At 34.6% G+C, this 26,824-nt stretch overlaps 1 protein-coding gene across 1 annotated transcript in view; it reads right to left on the minus strand.

Moving 5' to 3' along the window:
• Positions 1 to 26,824, minus strand: part of PTPRD (protein tyrosine phosphatase receptor type D) — a 2,419,801-nt gene that overhangs the window by 1,301,026 nt on the left and 1,091,951 nt on the right. The window contains exon 7 of the mRNA XM_064580091.1: positions 26,311 to 26,360. The gene's annotated coding sequence lies outside the window, so the exon portion shown is untranslated. The remainder of the gene's footprint in view (positions 1 to 26,310; positions 26,361 to 26,824) is intronic.

Here is a 26,824-nt window from a genome sequence, read left to right on the forward strand (position 1 = left end):
TCTTTTTTTCCTGCAGACTTTTTTCTTCCCCAGTGGCTTCATCTTAGGATTTTTTTTCTTTTCCAATACTTGTCTAAAAGAATCATAATCTACTAATACTTATATTTATAAGTAGACAACACAAAACAAACTATTTTTATATCTTAAAGACTTACTTATATAAACCCTTGAATTCCAGAAGATGAACATAATCTGCATATGTTAGCCTTTCTAAAACAGTTTTATATATCAAGGTAAATTATAGTAATACAACCATAAGGTTCTTATTTATTTGTACAGTGAGGTGGAAGTAGTTACTCCTGCACAGCAATTATCAATAGTATTGTGGACAAAATGTTATATCTCCATTGCCTTACATCCATGCTTCTTGATTATAGAATTCAACCCCTTGGAGAATATATAATGGTTTACCTAGGATATTGAGATAAATAAACAAGGTGATTCTGCCTGGATTTTGATTTTACATAATAATATTTAAATATTATTTTATGCTCAACAAATCCTGGATATTGTATGATCTAGAATATCAGGGATTTAAAAGACTAAACACTAGAATAAAAAATCAGTATGGTTTTAAAAGATTAAACACCCTAATTGAAGAAAGTTTGTATTTATAGTAGGTCATTATTAATTAAATTCTACAGATTGTCTCTTGTAGGTCAAGTTTTTGGGTAAGGAAACATTTTGACATTTGTGGAAAATTTTGAGAAACAGTTCTCTAGGATGCTTTATTTCCTTATCATGGAAAAAGAAAAAAAAAATGTCCAACTATTTGCTTGGTTTAGGTACACTGACTCGTACACCATCTGTTGCCCAGGCACACACTCTAGCAAGCACACAATAACCTGCCTTAAGCCAGTTATTACAGACTCAAATACAAAAGCAGCAAGGACACCAGCTTTAGCCTCAAAAAGTGTAAAGTTCAGTGCCGAGAGAAATCATCAAGTAAATGTAAAGCCATAAAATAATCAATCTAATAGGAATATGGTCAAAGCTTAATGGGTAAATAAAGGAGCAATAGGCCACCTGAGGATTTGTGAAATATTTCACAGAGGAAGTAAAGTATATCACTACAATTTGAAGGAATAATGGAAGAACAACTCCTCTTTTGTTAGGCAAATAAATATACATGAGCTCTTCAGGTACAAGAGAGAATTACAGGGAAGATTGGTTGCTGGGATTGGTGCTGCTAGGGGTATGATTGTTGTGGTGTTGAGAGAACCACATGGACAGACACAGCAGCTAGGAGGGTTATTTGGTCATTTTCATTTATCTACTTTGTAGGCAATTACCTATTCAATTTGATTTGTGTATTCCTGGAGACTTTTATTTCTAAAGTGGACCCACAGTGTATCTGTTTTGTCCTCAGAGAAAATAAAAATTTTAATCTAGGAAGAATGCAGTATACCAACAAAGCATAATTAGTATAACAGAAACCACTGGATGGCTGGCTAAGAATCATTCCTTCTTTCCACCTTTCTAAAGGAATTTGATTATTTTTTCAAGCTCTTTCCTCCTTTGTGCAGCCATGAGCTTTTGTGGAAGCAGGACATATTTTCAGATGCAGAGGGTAAACATGATTGGTCTAAGCCAGCTGTAATTGGTTCTTTTAGACTGGGGCTTATGACACATTTGATCAATGATATGTGAAGAGATATTTGCTGGCAGGAAGTAGTCAGGTGGGACTTCTCAAAATAACTTCCTTAATCTTAAAAGAAAAATAAAGAAGGCAAAGTCCCTTTTCCTTTACTGGTTAACTTGTACTGGGTGTGAAACCTGAGACCATGACCAACATTTTCGCTGTGGAAGGAAACTGGCCAAGAACAAGCTTAAGGCAAGAGGCAGAGTACAAAGATGGAAATAACCTACGCCCTTAATGATGTCAATGAATCACTGAATTAATCATTTGTGGAACTATTACAACTGCTCAATTTCTTATGATGTATGATAACTTTTTTTTTAAGAGCTTAAACAAGTTAGTTTCCTGTTACTTGTAGCCAAAAGCACCCCAACTATACAATAAGAATAATTAAATGTAAAGCTTGAAAGGATTAAAAATTTTCAGTGCTCATCTACCTTGTCTGATATTTGAACAAAGGGAGGGCCTGAGATAATAAATGACTTGTGCGATCTCACTCAGTTAATTATAAGCAGAGTCAGGCTTCCTAAGTTCCACAAATACTCTGCTAACATATTCTTCAGTTTTATTTCAAAAATACTACTCTCTTATTTGTATAAAATCATCCAGTAGAGTGTGGTATTTAATAACTAAGGGCTCAGTAAATACTGATGAGTACCTTACTAACGATGAATCTTTATTTTCAGCTTTGTCTGACAGTTTTGACATTAATCATCCAATTATGACAATGAAGATAATATATACTACTTAGATTAAACTCAGTGGGTCACACCTGCGTGTTTTGCTACTCCATTTGCCCTCTCTATGACCTTATATACACTTTCTATACCATCACTGAATGCTATGTACTTGAACCCACTGACTGCAACTTATTTTAAAGTAACTCTTAACTTCTGATAGATAGCTAAGGTTTTGATGGAGTGACAAGGAGTTGTACAGCAATAAGAACTTCCTAGATGATGGCCCTTTTGTATCTAGAGGATGACCTGAGACCCTCTAAGCTTTCATGACCTGTCAGTTTCCTGCAGGCTCGGCACACTGCTGAAGAGTTTTACAACATTAGCAAAAGGCCTATTTCACACAAATATTTAATGTGTTTTGTTGAATTAATGGACAATAGAAAATGTGTATCTAGAACAGGGATAGGTGAACAAAAGAGAGAAAAAGACAAAGAGACTGGGGAAAGTTAGTTGAGAAAATGAATTCTTCCAATTTTCTCCTTTTGTTAGGTACCAAGTTTAAAGTAAATCCTCTTTCTCAATCTTACTTTGCCTTGTCTCCATCTTCATCAAATTAAAAAAAAAAAAAAAGCTTGATCTATGTGAAGTCGTATAATGCCCTAGTGATTTTTAGAATATATTAGTATAATGAAATTGAAACCATTAATTGAATGACACAATAATTTTTACAGAGCAAAGAAAAAAATGTATTTAAAAGAAGAAACTGGTTCACAAAGTACGATTATTTTAAAAAACACATTTGAGTTTCAAGTTTAAAAAAGGCCGTCACCAAAGATTGGTATCAAGTGATAACAGTGGCAGTTTATTAATAATCTGTCATGTAAAGCTGACATATTATAAGCCAAATTCTGCTCAGCTTTACAATGAAATCCCATCCATTTTATTACTACCGGAATTAAATATGTTCTGTTGAAAGGCTTTAGTAAGCTTAAATATGATTTAAAGCCCTTTTTTTCCATATCTTTACTGCTTTTCCTACTACCTCATTATCAACAAGTCAAATCGACAAAAGTCTAATCTTGATTCTCCTGGATATCCTGGGTACACCAAACAGGGAGGAAGATAAAACACAGATGTTTACAGAGGTTGATAAGTCTGCCTTTAGACAAATAGGAAAGTCTTAGCAACTAAATTACTTGTTTCTGACATGTTGGGAGCAGGAAGAAGGCTAGATTTAGTGTGGAAATAATATAGGCTAAGTATTAAAAGTTAAGCCCAGATAATTCACAGATGGATAATTTATTTAATCAGAGTTAGGTGTGAGCTAGTCAGATAGAAACGATCTATTCAAAGGTGTAAAGAGGTGATAGTCCATATGTATTCAGACTAAAGGATTTAGATGAGGCATTTTATAAGTAAACATCAATGAGCCAGATTTTCATAAATAGTAGTTATAGTTGAACTTCATTTTTTCTATGTATTGTTCAATTTGGCTGTTCAGGATTATGTCTCCACCAGCTACCTACCATATTTTACATGACCTCTGTTAGTCTCAGGCTTCCAAAAGTGTGCTATGAGGATTTGAGGGAAGATGGGCTAAAAGACATATGAGCTACTCCAATTGGTAGAAATATTAAGAGGTGGTACACAAACGACTGGACAGAGTTTAGAGGTTTGATGTAGGATTTAGCAAGGTTATCAGTAAAGAAGCAAGTAACACTTTATATTATAAATATATTGTTAGAGTACTGGTTTTCATCCATCAGATAGTTAAAAGTATTCTTATTACTAAATCTCAAGGCCACAATCTCAGATTCACTTTTCTTTATTCCATAATTAAAACCTTTTCCAAATGATTAAAACCTTTTCCAAATGAGAATTTTTGTTTTCCTGTTTTTAAAATTTCACAATTAAAATATAAATGCTCTGAAAGATACCAAGAAAGTAAGTATAGTAAGTAAGTATAGAAAGTAAGTATACCACCCAAGATAAAGTTTTGCCGTGGATAATATAAATGAAAGTGTGTGTGTGTGTGTGTGTGTGTTTCTCATTCAATGGAGAAAGCATTATACAATACTACTCTTTAATAAATTTCTAAAAAGAAGACCTTTAGAAATTCAAAAGAAAAATAGAAGAGAAGTAGAAGAGTGCAAGCCTCAGTTTTCCCCATTCTAAATTCAGGTAATGGAAATTGACAAATTTTAAAGTTTCATAGTTCAAGAATAGACAATTTAATTGAATTTTACTAACAATGTGAATATAAATGGAAATTTTGATCAAAATAAAAGTGTCTTTTCTATAAAACATTCTGAAGATCAAGGTGAGCACTTCCTAAGGAGCTGGATTTATTGGTAGTATGTGTGCACGAAGTGTTAAAGAAAAAGTACATAACATCGGATTTAGGAAAACCTTCTGGGGACATTCATGACATAATGAAGATTGTAAACAAATCTATAGCCATTAGCTTCCAGGTGATGGAGAGATGCGGTATGTATGTGTACACATATGCCCAATGGGTTACAAGGATAGTTACATTTCTTTCTTTCTTTCTTTTTTCCCCCTTTCTTAGTCCTTAACATACTACTAGCACTTGCCTTTTAGGAAGGTAACTAATGCAAAAACTCAGTAGCTTTTCCCTAAGTTGTTGCTTAAATAATTTCTTTTTTTCCTATCTCATTCACCCCCTCAGTTTCATTTGGTATAGTGAAAATAGCATGAGCTTTGAGGGCTATCATGCTGGTAACATATGGAAAAGTCATGGGTATCTTAGAGTCACAGACTTTCATTCTTTTTTTTTTTTAAAGATTTTATTTATTTATTTGACAGAGAGAGAGATAGTGAGAGCAGGAACACAAGCAGGGGGAATGGGAGAGGGAGAAGCAGGCTTCTTGCTGAGCAGGGAGCCCGATGTGGGACTCGATCCCAGGACCCTGAGATCATGACCTGAGCCGAAGGCAGACGCTTAACTACTGAGCCACCCAGGCACCCATAGACTTTCATTCTATGAGATGGAGTAATAATGCCCCTCACAGATTTTATGAAGATTAAATAAAATAGGAACGGATTCATTTTAACTAATACTTTAATATGAGAGTCGCTTTTTCCTCCTTATTACTGCCCCTTCTTCACATTTTTAATTCCTCATTTTGTCCCCATTGTGCTTTCATTTAAAAATATACTCTGCTCTTCATTCCTCTCCAAAACAATTTCCCAAAAGTATTCTAAAAACAACCTGTTTCAGAATCACCTTGGGATGCTTGATGAAAACGTCACTTCCCAGGCTTTGCTCCAGATCTTACCAAATCAGACATGCTGGATGGCATGGGTACCTGAAAATGTGTGTTTTAACAAGCTTGCTCTGGGAAATGTGCACACTAAATTTGCATACAATTGATTTAAACCATTATGCTTACACAATGGTTTTAACAGTCTTGTATTATGTTCTAGCACCTCTTCTTTGAGAAAATCTTAATCACAGCTGGCAGGCTGCCTTCTAAGTTTAATAGAAGAAAAACTAAAAATGGGAAATGGAATTAATTGCACTTCACAACAACTCAGCCTGGACAGAGATGATGGTAAAAGCACCGTATCCACTCAAGTACTCACCAGCAACCTGTGGTTGACTCTGTCTTTTGTGATTTTTTTGACCTATATTCTGAATTCCTTGTATTCCTTATCACTAAATACTAATAAACATATTGCTTATTCATCTTTTCTTTTCTTTTTATATCCTAATTTTAGAAGAAAAAAATCTTAATATAGTGCAGAAATTATAAAGGACAAGGTTTATGGGTAAGAAGACAATTTTGTCACTCTTCTCTGAAAACTTAAGCATTTGAATGGAAGCACCAAAAATTTAATAAAGTAAATATTTTTTATATTTATTTGAATTTGTAAAAGGTCTTCCCGAATATTTGTCATTGCTTATTTTTTATAGATGACAGAAAACTGCTTAATATAGTAGAATTAATACAGTATACATTTGACATAAAAGCAACTCATTTCAAACCACAAGTTCAATTATTAGTGGATGAAAACACATGGATATATTAAGTCTAGTTCCATAGGGATAAATTTTTAAGACTGTATATAATATTGTCTGGGTCTTCAGTGACATAATTATTTTCTCTAGGAAGCTCACAAAATTTAAAATGAATGAGTGGAGTGTACTTGACTAAGCAGCATTTTTTTAAATAATTTTGCTTAAGTTAAAGTAAGTGATGCTGGGGAGGAGCAAGATGGCAGAGGAGTAGGAGACCTAAATTTCATCTAGTCCCAGGAATTCAGCTAGATAGTTATCAAACCATTCGGAACACCTACATAGTCAACAGGAAATCAAAGAAAAGAATAGCAGCAAATCTCTGAACAGAAAAGCGACCACCTTCTGGAAGGTAGGACGTCCTGAGAAGTGAATCTGAGGTGATATTCGGGAAGACAGACAGCGGAGGGAGGGAACTTCCATCAGCCACTACCAGCAAGTGATAGAGCTGGGGAGCACAAAATTGGAACTTTCAGAAGTCTGCTCTGCTGAGGGACGTTGCTCCAGTGGCTAACCGGGGGTGGAACTCTCACTGGGACAGTGTAATCTTGGGACCCTCGGGGTCACAGAAAGACCAGGGGTGCCTGAATGGGGCAGAGCTCCCAGGTATCAGAGCGGGGAAGCCGGCTGCAGAGATGGAGCCTAGTCACGGGCTCTCAGCTCTGGGTTGCCATAAACCGTGATCTGTGGCACATTTGGGCCACTGCTCTTCCAGCAGGGACTCAATGAGTGGCAGATCCGGGGAGACTCAGCTTCCTCCCCTGGGAGGAGCAGCACAGGAGTGCACCGCAGGGATGTGCTGGGTTTGGAGACTCCACACCCAGTCAGGTACCAGAGATAGAAATGCTTGGTCAAAGGCCGGGTGAGTAGAGTGCATCCAGAGACCAGGGAGACAGGAGTGATTGACTGCTTTTCTCTGGGGGCGAACTGCGGAGTAGGGCCCCAAGCTCTCAGCTCCTCTGGGGCCAGAGATTGGGAGGCCACCATTTTCATTCTTGTACTCCAAAGCTGTACAGAAAGCTTTCAGGGAACAAAAGCTACCAAGAGCAAACCCGAGCAGATTACTTAGCTTGGCCCCTGGCAAGGGCAGTGCAATTCTGCCTTAGGCAAACACATTTGAGAACCCCTGCAACAGGTCCCTCCCCCAGAAGATCAGCAAGAACATCCACGCAAGACCAAGTTTACCGATCAATGAGAACGGGAGAACTCTAGCGCTAGGGGAATACAACACATAGAATTCACGGCTTTTTTCCCATGATTCTTTAGTCTTTCCAAGTTAATTTTTTAAATTTTCTTTATTTTTCCCCTTTTCTAATTTTTTAGTTGAATTTTTCTTCTTTCCTTTTTCAACCAACATCTTATCAATTCCTTTTTTTTAAAGATTTTATTTATTTATTTGAGAGAGAGAATGAGATAGAGAGAGAGAGCACGAGAAGGGGGAGGGTCAGAGGGAGAAGCAGACTCCCCGCTGAGCAGGGAGCCCGATGCGGGACTCGATCCCGGGACTCCAGAATCATGGCCTGAGCTGAAGGCAGTGGCTTGACCAACTGAGCCACCCAGGCACCCTCAATTCCTTTTTTAAAATCTTTTTTGGTTTTTCATTTTTACAGTCATATTCTTTCTCTTCATTGTATTTAAACTTACTTTTTGTTATATATATATATATATATAATGTTTTTCCTTCCTTAATTTTCAGTTTTACAATCATATTCCATCCCTTCATAGTGTTTACCCCTATATATATATATATATATATATATCTATATATATATATATATATATATATAAATTTTTCTTTCTTTAAAATTTTGGGAGACAGTTTCGTCTAACAGAACAAAATCCACCCAAAATCTAGTGTGTGGCTCTGTTATATTCACCACCCTGATCATATTCTTCCTTTTTTTCCCTTTCTATTCCCACCCGGTTTTGGGTCTCTTTAGTTTAGTTTAGTGTATATTTTTTCTGGGGTCATTGTTATCCTTTTAAGCATTTTTTTTAGGATTTTATTCTCTCATTCATCTATTCTCCTCTGGACAAAATGACAAGACAGAAAAACCAACTCAAAAAAAGAACAAGAGGCAGTAACGACTGCCAGGCACCTAATCAATACAGACATTAGTAAGATGTCGGAACTAGAGTTCAGAATGATGATTATAAAGATACTAGCTGGGCTTGAAAAAAAGTATAGAAGATAATAGAAAATCACTTTCTGGAGAAATAAAAGAACTAAAATCTAACCAAGTAGAAATCAAAAAGGCTATTAATGAGGTGCAATCAAAAATGGAGCCTCTAACTGCTAGGATAAATGATGCAGAAGAAAGAATTAGTGAAATAGAAGACCAAATGATGGAGAATAAAGAAGCTGAGAAAAAGAGAGATAAACAACTACTGGATCACGAGGGGAGATTTTGAGAGATAAGTGATACCATAAAGCAAAACAACATTAGACTAATTGGGATCCCAGGAAAAGAAGAAAGAGAGAGAGGGGCAGAAGGTATATTGGAGCAAATTACAGCAGAGAACTTCCCTAATCTGGGGAAGGAAACTGGCATCAAAATCCAGAAGGCACAGAGAACTCCCCTCAAAATCAATAAAAATAGGTCAACTCCCTGATATCTAATAGTAAAACTCACAAGTCTCAGAGACAAAGAGAAAATCCTGAAAACAGCTTGGGATAAGAGGTCTGTAACCTACAAGGGTAGAAACATTAGATTGGCAGCAGACCTATCCACAGAGACCTGTCAAGCCAGAAAGGACTAAATGAGAAAAATATGCAGCCAAGAATACTATATCCACCTAGGCAGTCATTGATAATAGAAGGAGAGATAAAAAGCTTCCAGGACAAATAAAAACTAAAAGAATTTGCGAATACCAAACCAGCCCTACAAGAAATATTGAAAGGGGTCCTCTAAGCAAAGAAAGAGCCTAAAAATAAAATAGACTAGAAAGAGACAATATACAGTAACAGAGACAGAGACAATATACAGAGACAACATACAGTAACCGTCACCTTACAGGCAATAGAGTGGCACTAAATTCATGTCTTTCAATAGTTACCCTGAATGTAAATGGGTCAAATGCCCCAATCAAAAGACACAGTGTATCAGATTTTATAAAAAAAAAAAAAAAAAAAAAAAAAAAAGACCCATCCACATGCTGTCTGCAAGAGACTCATTTTAGATGCAAAGACACCTCCAGATTGAAAGTGAGGGAGTGGAAAACCATTTACCATGCTAATGGTCATCAAAAGAAAGCTGGGGTGGCAATCCTTATATCAGACAAATGAGATTTTAAACCAAAGACTATAATAAGAGATGAGGAAGGACACTACATCATATTTAAAGGGTCTATCCAAGAAGAAGATTTAACAATTTTAAATATCTATGCCCCTAACATGGGAGCAGCCAATTATATAAGATAGTTAATAACAAAATCAAAGAAACACATCAAAAACAATACAATAATAGTAGGGGATTTTAACACACATCTCACTCAAATGGACAGATCATCTGAGCAAAAGATCAACAAGGAAATAAGGCTTCATTTAATTAATTTATTTATTTTCTAAAGATTTTATTTATTTGACAGAGAGAGACACAGCGAGGGAGGGAACACAAGCAGGGGGAGAGGGAGAGGGATAAGCAAGCTTCCCGCAGAGCAGGGAGCCCAATGTGGGACTCGATCCCAGGACGCTGGGATCATGACCTGAGCTGAAGGCAGTTGCTTAACCAACTGAGTCACCCAGGCGCCCGGAAATAAGGCTTTAATAACACACTGGACCAGATGAACTTCACAGATATATTCAGAACATTCCATCCCAAAGCAATAGAATACATATTCTTCTCAAGTGCCCATGGAACATTCTCCAGAATAGATCACATCCTAGGTCACAAATGAGGTCTCAAACAGTACCAGAAGATTGGGATCATTCCCTGCCTATTTTCAGACCACAATGCTTTGAAACTAGAACTCAATCACAAGAGGAAAGTCAGAAAGAACTCAAATACATGGAGGCTAAAGAGCATCCTACTAAAGAATGAATAGGTCAACCAGGAAATTAAAGAAGAATTTAAAAAAAAAATACATGGAAACAAATGAAAATGAAAACACAACTGTTCAAAAGCTTTGGGCTGCAGAAAAGGCAGTCCTAAGTTCAAAGTATATAGCAATACAAGCCTTTCTCAAGAAACAAGAAAGGTCTCAAATACACAACTAACCCTACACCTAAAGGAGCTGGAGAAAGAACAGCAAATAAAGCCTAAACACAGCAGGAAGAGAGAAATAATAAAGATCAGAGCAAAAATCAAAGAAATAGAAACCAAAACAACCGTAGAACAGATCCACTGAACTAGGAGCTTGATCTTTGAAAGAATTAATAAGATTGATAAACCCTTGGCCAAGCCTATCAAAAAGAAAAGAGAAATGACCCAAATAAATAAAATCATGAATGAAAGAGGAGAGATCACAACCAACACCAAGGAAATACAAACAACTATAAGACCATATTATGAGCAACTATATGCCAGCAAATTAGATAATCTGGAAGAAATGGATGCATCCGTAGTGATGTATCAACTACCAAAACTGAACCAGGAGGAAACAGAAAATGTGAACAGACCCATATACTAAGGAAATTGAGGCAGTAATAAAAAATCTCCCAACAAACAAGAGCCCAGGGCCAGATGGCTTCCCAGGGGAATTCTACCAAACATTTCAAGAAGAATTAATACCTATTCTTCTGAAACTGTTCCAAAAAATAGAAATGGAAGGAAAAGTTCCAAACTAGTTTTATGAGGGCACCATTACATTGATCCTCAAACCAGACAAAGACCCCATCAAAAAGGAGAATTACAGACCAATATCCTTGATGAACATGGATGCAAAAATTCTCACCAGAATATGAGCCAATAGGATCCAACAGTACATTAAAAGGATTATTCACCATGACCAAGTGGGATTTATCCCTGGGCTGCAAGGTTGGTTCAACTTCCTCAAATCAATCAATGTGATACAATACATTAATAAAAGAAAGAACAGGAACCTTATGATACTCTCAATAGATGTAGAAAAAGCATTTGACAAACTACAGCATCCATTCTTGATTAAAACTCTTCAGAGTGTAGGGATAGACAGCACATACCTCAATATCATAAAAGCTATCCATGAAAAACCCACAGCAAATATCATTCTCAATGGGGAAAAACTGAGAGCTTTCCCCCTAAGGTCAGGAACACGGCAGGGATGGCCACTATCACCACTGCTATTCAACATAATATTAGAAGTCCTAGCCACAGCAATCAGACAACAAAAAGAAATAAAAGGCCTCCAAACTGGCAAAGAAGAAGTCAAACTCTCCCTCTTTGCAGATGATATGATACTTTGTGTGGAAAGCCCAAAAGACTCCACCCCAAAACTGCTAGAACTCATACAGGAATTCAGTAAAGTGGCAGGATATAAAATCAATGCACAGAAATCCATGGCATTCCTATACACCAACAACAAGACAGAAGAAAGAGAAATTAAGGAGTTGATTCCATTTACAGTTGCACCCAAAACCATAAGATACCTAGGAATAAATCTAACCAAAGAGGCAAAGAATCTGTACTCAGAAAACTATAAAATACTCATGAAAGAAATTGAGGAAGACACAAAGAAATGGAAAAATGTTCCATGCTCATGGATTGGAAGAACAAATATGGTGAAAATGTCAATGCTACCTAGAGCAATCTACACATTTACTGCAATCCCTATCAAAATACCATCCACTTTTTTCAAGGAAATGGAACAAATAATCCTAAAATTTGTATGGAACCAGAAAAGACCCTGAATAGCCAAGGGAATGTTGAAAAAGAAAAGCAAAGCTGATAGCATCACAATTCTGGACTTCAAGCTCCATTACAAAGCTGTAATCATCAAGACAGTATGGTACTGGCACAAATACTGACACATAGATCAATGGAAAAGAACAGAGAGCCCAAAAATGGACCCTCAAATCTATGGTCAACCCATCTTCAACAAAACAGGAAAGAATGTCCCATGGAAAAAAGACAGTCTCTTCAATAAATGGTGTTGGGAAAATTGGATAGCCACATGCAGAAGAATGAAACTGGATCATTTCCTTACACCACACACAAAAATAGACTCAAAATGGTTGAAAGACCTAAATGTGAGACAGAAGTCCACCAAAATCCTAGAGAGGAACACAGGCAGCAACATCTTCAATCTCAGGCGCAGCAACTTCTTCCTAGAAACATCGCCAAAGGCAAGGGAAGAAAAGACAAAAATGAACTGTTGGACTTCATCAAGATGAAAAGCTTTTGCACAGCAAAGGAAGCAGTCAACAAAACCAAAAGACAACTGACAGAATGGGAGAAGATACTTGCAATGACATATCAGATAAAGGGCTAATATCCAAAATCTATAAAGAACTTATCAAACTCCACAACCAAAGAACAAAGAATCCAATCAAGAAATGGGCAGAAGACATGAATAGACATTTTTCCAAAGAAGACATCCAAGTGGCCAACAGACACATGAAAAAGTGCTCAACATCACTCAGCATCAGGGAAATCCAAATCAAAATTTCAATGAGATATCACCTCACACCAGTCAGAATGTCTAAAATTAACAAGTCAGGAAATGACAGATGTTGGCGGGGATGCGAAGAAAGGGGAACCGTCCTACACTTAGTGGGAATGCAAGCTGGTGCAGCCACCCTGGAAAACAGTATGGAGATTCCTCAAAAAGTTGAAAATGGAGCTACCGTATGACCCAGCAGTTGTAGTACTGGGTATTTACTCCAAAGATACAAATGTAGTGATGTGAAGGGTTACATGCACCCCAATGTTTATAGCTGCAATGTCCACACTAGCCAACTATGGAAAAAACCCGGATGTCCTTTGACAAATGAATGGATAAAGAAAATGTGGTATATATACACAATGGAATATTATGCAGCCATCAAAAGGAATGATAGCTTGGCATTTGCAACAACGTGGATGGAACTAGAGGGTATTAGCTAAGCAAAATAAGTCAATCAGAGAAAGTCAAGTATTATATGATCTCACTGATATGAGAATTTGAGAAACAAGACAGAGGATCATAGGGGAAGGGAGGGAAAAATGAAACAAGACAAAACCAGGGAGAGAGACAACCCATAATAGACTCTTAATCTCAGCAAAGAAACTGAGGGTTGCTGGAGTGGAGGATGGTGGGGGTGATGCGGTGGCTGGGTGATGGACACTGGGGAGGGTAGGTACCCTGGTGAGCACTGTGAATTGTGTAAGACTGATGAATCACAGACCTGTACCCCTGAAACAAATAATACATTATATGTTAATAAAAAAAAAAGTCATTGATGCTGACTACAAAAAAAAAAAAAGTATTTATCTTTTAATTTTCTAGATTTCTCTTCTCAGAAAATGTTAGTTAACCTTGAATTTTTTTTCATAAGTGGAGAGTAACATGCTTTAATAACAGAATAAATAATTATGTTTCTTTATAATGTAGTTTTAAAAAGTAATAATGATTATATTAACTAGACCATTCTTGGATTAGAGATAAAGGTCAAAGGCAAATCATAGAAAAGTCTCTGAACTCTTCTTATTATTCTGGTATTACATCTACCGAAATGCACTAGTCATCATTAGTGATGGGCTTTTTGATTAGAAATGTGGTCTGTCAGCATCAAATAGCGTAACCTGCACTATTCCAAAGCTGGACAGGCAATTACTGGCATCTCCCTTTGCTATATACCTACCTTATTTTCTGATGATTTTTTTCCAAATGTAATTTCTCCATTGAACTCTTTCATAATAACTTCTTTTAAAACATATAGCTAAAAATCTTTTCAGGTTTCTTTTTTGATTTAATTATACTGTTTAGAGCCCAAATTAAAAACTATGTTATCTGTCAGATAACATCAAAATAGGAACATCCAAACCTCTTAAAGTGAATTCGTGTTTTTTCATTGTTTTTACTGCTTCTTCTACTCGATACAAAAACATGTAGGTGACATTTTCTTTAAATTCTTTTGGCTTGGTATATAGTACTCAAGAAAGTATTTATATATGTATTATTATTATTATTATTATTAGCAGCTAAGAATTGGAATACTCATGTAAATAATCTTTATTACACAACTACAAAACTAACCTCATAGTCACATATATTCACATAGTCAATAGGTCAGTTTGTCAAAACACTCATTTAAGAAAAGATCTCAGTATCGTAAATGAATTGCTAAGATTTCAAAGGCTTTCTCTTGGACAAATGCAATGTCTTTTCCTGCTTTTGTTGTGGTTGTATTATTTGTGATGCACTTAACAGTCATTTAGGATTACTATAACCCTCTTGGCTGATAAAGAGAGTGAGCTGGGATTTGAACACAGGCCCCTTGGCTTGAGAAGCTACTTTTTTCCCTTTTATTTCTCTGCTTTGTGCTCTTCTATTGCTCCTCCAATGTCAAAGCTTTATGAAATTTCTTCTTTCTATAATGATTTTAAGGGCGCCTGTCTGGGTCAGGCAGTAGAGCATGTGACTCTTTATCTTGGAGTTGTGAGTTCGAGCCCCATGTTGGATATAGAGATTACTTAATAAAATAAAATAAAATAAAATAAAATAATAAAAATAATGATAGTTATTCGTTGACAGGATTTCAAATACCACACTCAAAGTCATGAATTCCACATGCATGTCTTTAGTTCTGTACACCAAGGCATACTTGTACATGTCTAAGAATGTCCCTTTGACTCTAGCAATAATTCTCAACACAGAAACATTCTCACTTATTACTGTACACTTTCATTGTTTTGATGTATGAGATTCTAATTATTTTGATACTTAACATACATATAAATGCAGATGTATCTATATCAATAGAACCACCCTGCATGTACTAGTCTTTCCAGTTACTTAGGTCCTGAAAGCTCTGATTCACCGTGCTAACTTCTGTAAGTTTATTCCATTCTCCCTGAAATAAGAACAGAGGTTTTCCAATTGTTTCTTCATCAATAATTTATATTAACATATTATAAACACAGATGGTACTGCAAAACATTTGGTAAACCTTCCTAACAAGTTAATCCTGACCTTGTTCATCCGGTGTTCCATAGGGAAAATGGCCAAGGTGAAGGGAACATACAATCATACCCATTTCTGTATTTGTTTCCTTTGCTATCTTCCCATCTCCATTGGCTTTTCCTGGGAGTCTAAGTGGCTGTCACCACCAACACTGTACAACACCTCTCTAGGGGCTATAAATACTCTGGCTTTTCTCAATAAACAAAAGGAAATCCTTTGAAGTCTAAAACATGATGTTTTCCCAAAGTAACTAGAAAAAAAGGTAAGAGAGCCCTAAACTAGAAGTAATTGTGTTTATAGAATACAGAATCCTAATCTATCAGCTACCACAGACTGGTTAGTCTGTCCCCCCCATAAATCACTATCATACTTTCTCCCATCTCCTTTAAGGAGGAAAAGTTCTACATATAACTCGCTATCTTTGAAGAAAACAGATGATGTTTTATCCATACATAGGATAAAAGAAATCTTTCTTCTTTCTGGAGCCTGAGTGATATATTGTCAAAAGTCTCAGATGCTTCATCATTTACTCAGAAGTCTCTTATTTTTATATAAAGTAAATAAATATATCATCAAAAAATTCCAGAACTCAAAAAACCTTAGAAAACATGTTGTCCCACTATCACATATTATAAATGATAAAATGAAGGCCAGAAGGCTATGCTCCTAGAAAATCTTATTAGATGGAAACTTCCCCTTATCTGCCTTCACTACCTAGCAAACCTCACATTCTTTCTATAAGACCTAGCTGAAATTTTGCATCTGTGAGGTAGGATAACTTCATGGACTCCTGTAGGCATTTATTATTATCCTAGCCTCTCCTCTAACATTTGTTTCATATCCTTCTAATAGGATCTATAATCTCTGGTACACCTCTCTTTGGCTGTGCAGCCTTGAGCAAGTTTCATATCTTCTCTTAATCTCAATTTTACTGGAATAAGCAACAGTCCCTCTCTCTCACTCTCAAGGATATTGTAACGATTAAAAGAAATAATCATTGTAAAGGATTTAGCGCATTTCCTGGCACATCGTGCATGCTCAACAAATCTTACTGTTGTTGGGCTAATATAATTTATGTATTCACACACATTTTCCTTTCACTAATTGGGGAGTTCCAAAATGAGCTCTTATTCAGTCGGTAGTCCAGTGATTAGCACTGGGTTGTGCACACTTTACCTACCAAGAAGTCTGTGTTGAAGGTGTTAAGGAATGAATATTCTCACATGCTCGGTCCTTGGTAAAATCTCTTCTCCATCATGTATCCTTAGGAATAGCCACAATGCCATTTAATCCCTTAATCAAAATTATTTCCAGAAGTTTAAAATAAAACACTGAATAAGCCAGTGCTTTCGTTAGCAAAGTCAGGTTTTTGTTTGTTTGTTTGTTTTACTTGAGACATTTTATACCAAGTATAATAAGTGTGTCCTTCTATAATTTCTCAAGAAGAAAATGTAGTTCCACCCAAATATATTGGATTTTATCCTTAATTTATATTTAACCTTTTCCTGATGCTGTGGTTTGACCTGAAAAATTTGAAGTTATATCTCTATTTCATGTGTGGGCAAATGCTCTAGCAATAGTATTCAAAACGATTTTGCATGGTAAGCTTTTTTTATAACATTTTACTTGTCATGCTTGAAATTTACATTAGAAGAACAATAGACTTCCTTACCTAATGGTACCTTTAAGGAACTATGAAAATTCATGAATAAAATTATATTTGATGAATAATTTGAGGTAAAGACTCTTACTTTTGATTCAGTTAATAGATAAATGCATATTTAAATATAATAAATAAATATATGTATGTGTTATAATTTACTTCAATTTTGAAAAAAAAATCTATAAAGTGAAAAAAAAATCAATGTTCCCAATGATAAACATGCTTACTCTGCTATTGGAAAAAGACTCACTGTAAAATTATGATGCCATAGGAAACCCATCTCTGTCACAGGTTTATATCCAGGGAGTCATACAGATGCTATGAACATGGGAAACCAATGCTATTAATAAGAGACATGTTAGAACCTCTTCAGGTTAGAAACAGACCTCACAAAAATTTTGTTTGAATTAGGTATCAGTTGATTATAAATTTTATCACTTATAATAAGAGAAAAATAAACACGAACATCTTACGTCTTGCCTTCAGAGACATATCAAAATAATAAGACCCTCTTAGCTAATATTTTCACTTTCAGGGAGGGAGTCTACTTTAGGTAAGTTCACTTTATAGATTTTATAGCAGGGACAAAAAGCTAATTTTAAAGATCTACTCTTGAAAGAGAAAATTAGCATTGCCCTTAAATTATAGATGTTCAGAGCTTATGATTTCTCCACTAATTCAGATATTATTAAATGGTGTTTCTAAGTTGGAGGAAGGGGTGGTGGGGAGGTGGCTCCCATTTACGCTGCTTCAAAATATTCAGAGTATCTGTATTTTATCTTTCTCTCTTCCTCTCTCTCTTTCTCTGTTTCTCTCTCTCACATACACCATTACCTCCTATAAATATAAATATCCAGCACAAAAGAAGCAGCAACAGAATAATAATTATTGTATCTTTTAAAAGTTGATATGTATTTTGGAGTAATAGATTTCCTCAACTTCCTCAGCCTTTCTCCACCCTCCATCTTGTTCCATTCCCTTTTAAAATGGTGCAGATTATTGTCCATCGCAAAGCACTTGGCAAGAATGTTAGAAAACCAGCAGAAAGTCTATGCCGAGTTCTTACTGATACCATTGCAATTTCTTATGACACTTTATGAGCTAAAAGACTTGTGATCTTACTTTAAGCAGATAATAGAGTCTATCAAGTTAACTTAAAAATATATTTACCTCTCTGAATACAGCAAAATAAATGAAACACCTTTTACTCTTAAGTTTATTTTGAGATAACAAGGTATTCATAACGACATTATCTTTCCTTTTAGCCCACCAGATTAGAATAAGATGTTATAGTTCAAATGCATGATGCATATTCTGGAATGTTTTATATTAAAGATAGTATATTTGCATTTTGTAATAATTATACATTGAAATAAACTCACTATCCAGTGAGTGATTATAACAAGTAAAAATAGATTTCAAATAAGCACGCTTAGCTTATTTATTTGAATCTGAAATTTTAAAAAATCAATACAGATTTTCTTAATGATTTTATATCCTGATTAACCCATCCTAAATTGAACATGTGGTAAATTGAAATGCACTTAGTACACCTAACCCACTGACCATCATAGCTTAGGTTAGCCCACTTTAAATGTGCTCAGAACACTTACATTAGCCTATAGTTGGACAAAATCCTTGAATAATGTTGAGTATCTCATGTAATTTATTGAATACTGTACTGAAAGTGAAACAGAACGGTTGTGTGGCTACAGAATTGTTATGAGTGTTTTGGTTGTTTACCCTTAGAATGGCATTCCTGACCGGGAGCTGTGGCTCACAGCTGCCGCCTGGCATTGTGGGAGAGGAATATGCTACCTATTACTAGCCTGGGGAAAGTTTCAAATTCAAAATTCGAAGTATGGTTTCTACTCAACGTGCATAGCGTTCGCAACAACGTAAGCTGGGGGTCATTTTTACATATAATTAATATACAAAAGTTCTGAGATAATTAAGGTTTTAATTTTACCATATCATTATTCTTTTGCAGACATAAATTATGCTTATCATGGTAAAAAGGAGCTCTTTGAATGAGAAGTCATATGCTTAAATGCCAAGTTTTTCTGTATTTACTAATAATGGCTAAATATCATATGCTGTTCTAAGGATTATAATTAGGGATATGCTGGACTAAAATGGAGTGGGATGGTCTGAAGTAAATGCAAAAAATTTCTAAGGTCAAACTTTCAGGTAAAATGTCTGAGAATACAGGTCAGTTTATGATAGTGCATATAGATATAAATTATGATATAATTATGCTACTAAATAAATGAAATGAGGCATCAGGGACCACATGCTACAAACACAAATGCCAGACAATCAACTGTCCCTATCTTCACAGACAAACAGATAAAAGGAATGAGAGGAAAGTTTTGGTTTCCAGTTTTTTCAACTTTGCCAAAAAAGGCAGATACAAATGTATAAGAAACCTCTTTGCAAGTTAATGAGGGAAAATGCTCTGTTTTCATTTCTCCTCTATCAGATTCCCTCAAGTTTAGAGATGTGATTTTCTAGAGAAGATGATGATGACAGAAGTTTATAGAGAACTTTCAATTTCCACTTAATCTAGCGAATTCCTCCTTCCATATCATTCCTACTTGTGCTTATATTCAACTGTGAGAGGTCATGTTAAAGTTAGAAATTCTTTGCTCAATAAAATAACCTTTTCCTATTATTTCCCCACTTGTTTCTTTGAAGAATACCAGCCATTGCTACTCTTTTCCATTTATCACTGCCCTGATCACACTGTAGATGCATTTTGTAATCTCAAATATTGTTGAAGTCTGTTGTATTAAAAATGTATTTAATCTCATAATCCCATAGAATGCTTAGACCACAGTGGTTACCATATGCCTTTGCAGTGTCAATTCATACGTACTACACACATCAACCCAGGACAATTAGCTAGAATAGTCTGGGTTGCTAGATCATTGGCTTGAAGGAATCCTTAGAATGTCTAGTACTGAATCCTTATTCTCTACTTCTAATTTGGTTTTCATCTGAAGTAACAATTAAAAATCACACTCTGAGTAGAATGAGTTAGGACAATATGTTCTCAATTCCAAATGGAGTTATTGATTCTTTCACTAGAGCCTGTCTCCCAATTTCATCTTGACCAACTCAGTTGTGAATGGTTTTGCTATACAATCAATTGCTCTAATCTAGGACTCGTGCTTGTTATCTCTTTCTCTTACCCTCTACATCCATTATTAAGTCCTTTGGGTTCTGCCTCCAATAGACCGCAAATCCATCTCAGTGATCCCACCCTGGTCTAGGACATCACCTCTTTCTCTCTTAGAAATCTTCAAGTGTCTCCTCCTAAATGATCTTGCCACTTCTAGTCTTACCTCCCACTAATTCATTTCCATAAAGTACTTATTTTAAAACATAAATGGAGGGCGCCTGGGTGGCTCAGTTGGTTGGGCAACTGCCTTCAGCTCAGGTCATGATCCTGGAGTCCCAGGATCGAGTCCCGCATCGGGCTCCCTGCTCAGCGGGGAGTCTGCTTCTCCCTCTCCCGCTCCCCCCTCTCGTGCTCACTCTCTCAAATAAATAAATAAAATATTTTAAAAAATAAAAAATAAATTAAAAAAAAACATAAATGGAATTACCACATACTTTTGCTTAAAAGCATTCAATGGCTTTCAAAGGCATTTACAATGAAATCTAATATACTTGTCATGGACTGTGAAGCTTACCTCATTTCAAGCCTCTTTCCTTTTTACTTACTATGCTCTGACTACACTAACATTCATTTATTTCCTTGAACATTCCAAGTTCCCCTTTAATTCAGAGCCTAAAAATCCCATTATACCCCCTTTCTTTCTCCATTTCTTCATGTGGTGAACTCATCTTTCATTTAAAGTTGTTAGCTCAAATACCAATTCCTGTCCTCATTATTCTATATTTGAGAATGTTTTTCTTCATAACATTTATCAAAGTTGAGATTTATTTTGCATGTTTAATTCTTTTCTCCCCATGAGACTGTGAAATCAATAAGATAAAAACTTTGTCAGCTCCACCATTGTGACATGAGTTAGCCATTTTCCTAACACATAGTAAGTTCTTCATAAGTTAATGGAAAGAAAGGGAGAGAGAAAGAGGGGGAAGGGAGAAGGGAGGGAAGGGAGAAGGATGGTTGGAAAAGGAATGTGTGGAGAAACAAATATTTGATTTAGCAAAAGAAACCCAGTAATCTGTGTAGCTCATATACAGTTGTTTTTTCTAGATAGCAAAAATTTGCAAAGCATCTGCTACTGCCAGATACTGTGCCAGGAACTAGAAAATATTTCTATTTTTCAAGGGGGCACCCTAACATTATGTTAACAGTTCAACAAAGTAAATATATCATTGAATAGGTCAATAAAAAAAGAAAAAAATAGAGTATTTTGTGTGTCTAATCATTTTATTTTCAAGTTCAGTCTTCATTTATGTTACCAAAACTGTAACTATATATTTTTTTTCTGATTCTCTCTCTCTCTCTCTTTTTTTTTTTTTTTTTGGCCTTTTTAAAAGGTGTTCATGCTCTCAGATTATAATTTTATTGCATTATTCAATCTTTTAATTTTGGGTTCAAACTATGCATAATAAAATAATCTGTATGTTTGTAATTCTTCAGTTTGTACCATTTTCCTTCATGCAGCACGTTAATTACATGTCTTTGAATTTTATTTGTCCCCAAACTCTGTCATTTCTGTGAAAATGAAGTCAAGTATATTTAACTGGCATCAATTACTTGTATCTGTGATATGCCTCAAGTGCATTTTTTCCCTTTAACTATCATTTACCATTAGGGACAACTTCAGATATTAAATCCTGAAGTATTTGTATAAATTATGCTGTATTTCACAGATAAATTCATTAATACACTTGTTATTTAGCTATTTGAAATGGCTAGTGGAGGATCAGACCTATTAATGCTACATAAAGTCTTTGTACCAATCTTCAAGATACCTTTCTGTGTTTCACCACTGTTCTTCCTGCTCTAATTACCCCACAGAGATCAGTAATTTAGTAAAAGTGAAAATCACCTAATTAGCTTTTAATTAGTACATGTTCCATATTTCATCATCTTTGGCTACCTAAAACAGACAAGGAAGTCTAAAAAAAAAAAAAGCGTCTTTTTTTTTTTTTAAATAAACAGTTCTGATACAAACTCCACACTCTCCAAATTTATGAAAATAAATTAAATACTATCTTTAGCTTCAAGGATTTTAACCCATGAACCCTACATTCTTCTCATTAGATTTTTCACTATTATAAAGATTTAAAAATAATAACTAATTATTAAAAACAACCTATTATATGGCTTGCTTTTGTACTTCCATTGCTTGAGTTAGGAGTTACTCCAAAGTTAATAAAATAGCTTGTATTACGGACCCAGATATTAAAAAAGAAATGACCAAAATTAGGTATATGAATATGAAATTATTGAACTTACTGTTTTAAATAATTATTTGATTCCATTATGTTTCATTACATCTCTTGAGTATTTCAGCTATTCTGGAGACAATTGAAGGTATTTCTTTCTTTTTTTTTAATATTTTATTTATTTATTTGACAGAGAGAGAGATAGCGAGAGCAGGAACACAAGCAGGGGGAGTGGGAGAGGGAGAGCAGGCTTCCCACTGAGCAGGGAGCCCAATGCGGGGCTGGATCCCAGGACCCTGGGATCATGACCTGAGTCAAGGCAGATGCTTAATGACTGAGCCACCCAGGCGCCCTGAAGGTATTTATTTCAAGATGAATACTTCAAGAGAAAAACACATGCAAATCAAAACCATGCATAATAGGACAATCTTTGGCAAACATATACACATTTGCATAATTGACTCAGAATTTTAAGGAAGACATAATACGGATTTTTATACTATCATTCTTACCAAGCACAAAACAGGTATATGATGCACTTCTGTGTTTGTCTTGGAAAACTTCATACGTATATATGTCTATGTTAAATCTCAAGGCAAATAAAATCTCAATGTAGTACATACAATAGTATTCTGTAGTTAATCAGTTAGGCTGTATTTATCATGGCTATTACCTGTCTATGCAATTTATTAAACATAATATTTTGGAGACAACTAAATACATTTTAGTAATTTTATTTAAATACTAAACGGACTAATTTCTGAGTTTTTTTATAATTCTTTAGATTATTTTGCAGATTTTGCTTCACTTAATATGTGCTGGCAATAAATTATCATAATACATTAATGGTTAAAGTCAAATATTAATTGTTATGCTGCTGAAAATTCATTTCAAAATTATAACTGATGGCCACATAACTGATTGTGGTGTCTGACATGGAGTAGACAATACATAAATACATATCTAAATTTTATAAAAACCTAAAAATTGCTCATAAATAGCAACATTAAATTATTAAACAAATATCAGCATCTTCATATTTATTTATGAATTTTACAATAAGAGTATACACAGAGCAATTACTATTCTAATGACAAGCTATCCAGCAAACTATATTAAACATACAAAATAATACCAATATCCTTACAATTTAACAATAGAATAAGATCCTTAAAACCTGGAAATTATTAGGTGTAAAAGTTTAAATAATAAAGCTTTTAGAGAAACCATAGAAAAATATCTTTTATTTATTTTTTTTTTTTTAAAGATTTATTTATTTATTTATTTGAGAGAGAGAGAATGAGAGAGAGAGAACTCATGAGAGGGGATAGGGTCAGAGGACGAAGCAGACTCCCTGCCAAGCAGGGAGCCCGATGCGGGACTCGATCCAGGGACTCCAGGATCATGACCTGAGCCGAAGGCAGTCGCTTAACCAACTGAGCCACCCAGGCGCCCACCATAGAAAAATATCTTAACAAACATGGCAAAGGCAGATATTTCTCTCTTTCTTTTTTATTATTTCTTAACTAGGACACAAAAAGTCCTAATTAGGCAAGAAATAAGCTAATTGAGAATTTCTATTCATCAAAAGACACCATTAGGGGAGTACTAATAAATCCACCAAATGCTTTAATATACAATATAAATATCTAGTGGTATGCCAGAAAATGTTTAGCAACTAACTTTCCCATTTTTTTAATGTCTGCTAGTGTGTGTGGTGTAAAAATTTCTACCATGGCAGATTTTCAAAGTACCAAGCAGCTCTCAAAATTCCTGACAATTTAGCAGTTGGCTCCTGTGAATTAGTTTGAGCCAGCTCCATTACAGAGGATTCAATGCCCATATAATTTTCATTTTATATATATATATATATATATATAATGAAAAAAGATACATAGTATAATAGGAAAAGGGCAAGTCTTAACACTTCAAAAAGGAGAATATTCATATGATAAATAATCATCACAAATATGACAAGTAATCGTTAAAAAGTGTTTAATGCCATCAATCTTCAAGATATTCAAATTAAAATATTTCTATAAACACCGGAATGGCTAAAATAGAAGGATAAAAAATTCTAAATGTTAGTGAGTATTTGGAGCAACTCAACTCTCACATCCTGCTTTCAAAAACCAATACAACCTCTTTTGCAAACTATCAGTATCTACTAAAGCAGAACATATGCATATCCTCTATAGCCAACAAAATATATGCATGTGTTTCCTAAAAGACATGTTCCGGATGTCCATATAAGAACCAAAGTCTAGAAGCTACTTGAGTGCTTATAAATGGAATAAAGGATCATAATTTGGTACATTCACATAGTTGAATACTACACAGCTATGAAAATGAGTGACTTATCACTGCATATAATCTTACAAATATAATGCTGAGCAAAAGAAGCAAAGTAATAACTACTGTATGACTTCATTTATAGAATGTAAAACAGGAAGTAATCTATCTTTCTAGAAGTCAATATAGTGCTTATTTTCCATGGATATAGTTACCAGAAGAGTACTATGCAATGGGCTTCAAAGTACACTATTTTTTTTTTTTCTTAATGTGAGAGCTGATTATATGGGTGTGTTCATTTTTTAAAATTAACTGAGACTGTATACATAAGATATGAGCAAGTATGAGATAATAAATAATGATAAGTGTAATTTTTAAAAATATTTTGACATATTTTATAAGTTGAATTAGCTTGCGAGAAAAGTTCACTTAGGTATATTTGTAAAATATAAGTTACAACTTAACAATATTTATTGTTATTAAAATTATTGCTCTATGCACATCCAAATAATGTGTTTCATAAAAAATTTCTTCCATTATCAACAGAGTCTACTTGGTAGAGCAGGGGAATTTCCCCTTGTTTCTATGTGACACTTGTCTTTAATAATCATATGTTGAGTGTTTCAAAAAAATGTAACCAAAGCATATACCTTAGAATGCCCTGAGGTGGTTATTGCCTACAGTCACTTAAAACAACTTCTTCAAGATACATTTCAATAATGCTGCATTATCAAATTTACAAGTTTACTCAATCACCTTTGTATTTCTGAAGATATCATTTACTCAAAAATATAAAATGTATGAAACAATTGTCCATGTTATCCACATTTTATATATATCAGTTACAAGCTAAATCTTTATTATGTTTACTATTAAAGAAGAGATAAACTGAAAATTCTCTTACTAAAATAACACAATCAAATTGTTTACTTGCATTCTGTAGTAATCAGTTATAAGTGGAATCTAGATTCACATTTTTAACAAGTGTTATTGAATACACTAACCAAAGAAATTGACAAATTAATAAGGCCCATAAGATCACCTTAGAAGTTGCTGATTACTTCTTATCATTTCTATTTCCATAGTTAACATATTTTACTTTCAACTTTTTAAAGCTCCAATATCAAGCTTTCATAGAGGAATCCAATTTTGATAAATCTTGACAGGTGATAAAATAAGTTTTCCTTTCAATAACTCATTGCCTCTATTCATTGCCATCAAATGGACCTCATTATAAAAAATTTTAATATATAAAATTGTCATTCATGTCCAAAGAACCTTTTTCAGTAGTATAAATCTTACCTTTCTGAACAATGCCTTCAAATTCACTTACAGCCGATCAAAGACTATTTCAAATGACTGTATTATTATAATCTACCCAAGAACATAAACATTTAATAGAAAATACCACACAGTTTCTTCAACATTTATGTAAAAGTATGCAAGGGAACTATGCAAATTACCTTTATATTTATTGGATATTATCAAGCAGGGATAATAAAGGAAAAAAAACCTCTAAAATTGAATGTATTAATTATAATCTTACCATAAGCTCACAGGTTAGGAATTCAGACAATAAGTTCACCACCCTGAGACCTAGAAAAGTATAAGCAAAAATATTTTCTATCAGTACAGACATCATATTTTAATTCAAGCATCACAAAATGTTAAATACTGATTCAATATTATGATAATTTTTCATTGTATGAGTAATTAGTATACACATAATTTGACAAACAATTTTGACTAAAACATTCCTCTAAAATAGCATTATCATTACTCAGCTCACATCAAACTATTGTGATTTAAGATTAATTACTCTAGGTTGAGCTCTTTAATGCAGGGATGACAAACAAGTAGAGAATTTTTATTGTCTCCTTTGTTCCTTGTGGAACTCTGGGTGATGGGCACATTTGCAAGTGAAATTTATTTTGTAGATGTTACAGAACCTTCTCAGTTACATTCATTTAACAGTTTCAAATATATGCACACCCATACACATACACACTTGCTATGCATGTGGATGCACACATATGCATATGCAAATGCGGTTATCATCC

This window comes from Mirounga angustirostris, unplaced genomic scaffold, assembly GCF_029215605.1.
Source record: "Mirounga angustirostris isolate CCGP_5_RB_7025 unplaced genomic scaffold, mMirAng1.0.hap1 SCAF_15, whole genome shotgun sequence".
In the NCBI taxonomy this organism is placed as follows: domain Eukaryota; kingdom Metazoa; phylum Chordata; class Mammalia; order Carnivora; family Phocidae; genus Mirounga; species Mirounga angustirostris.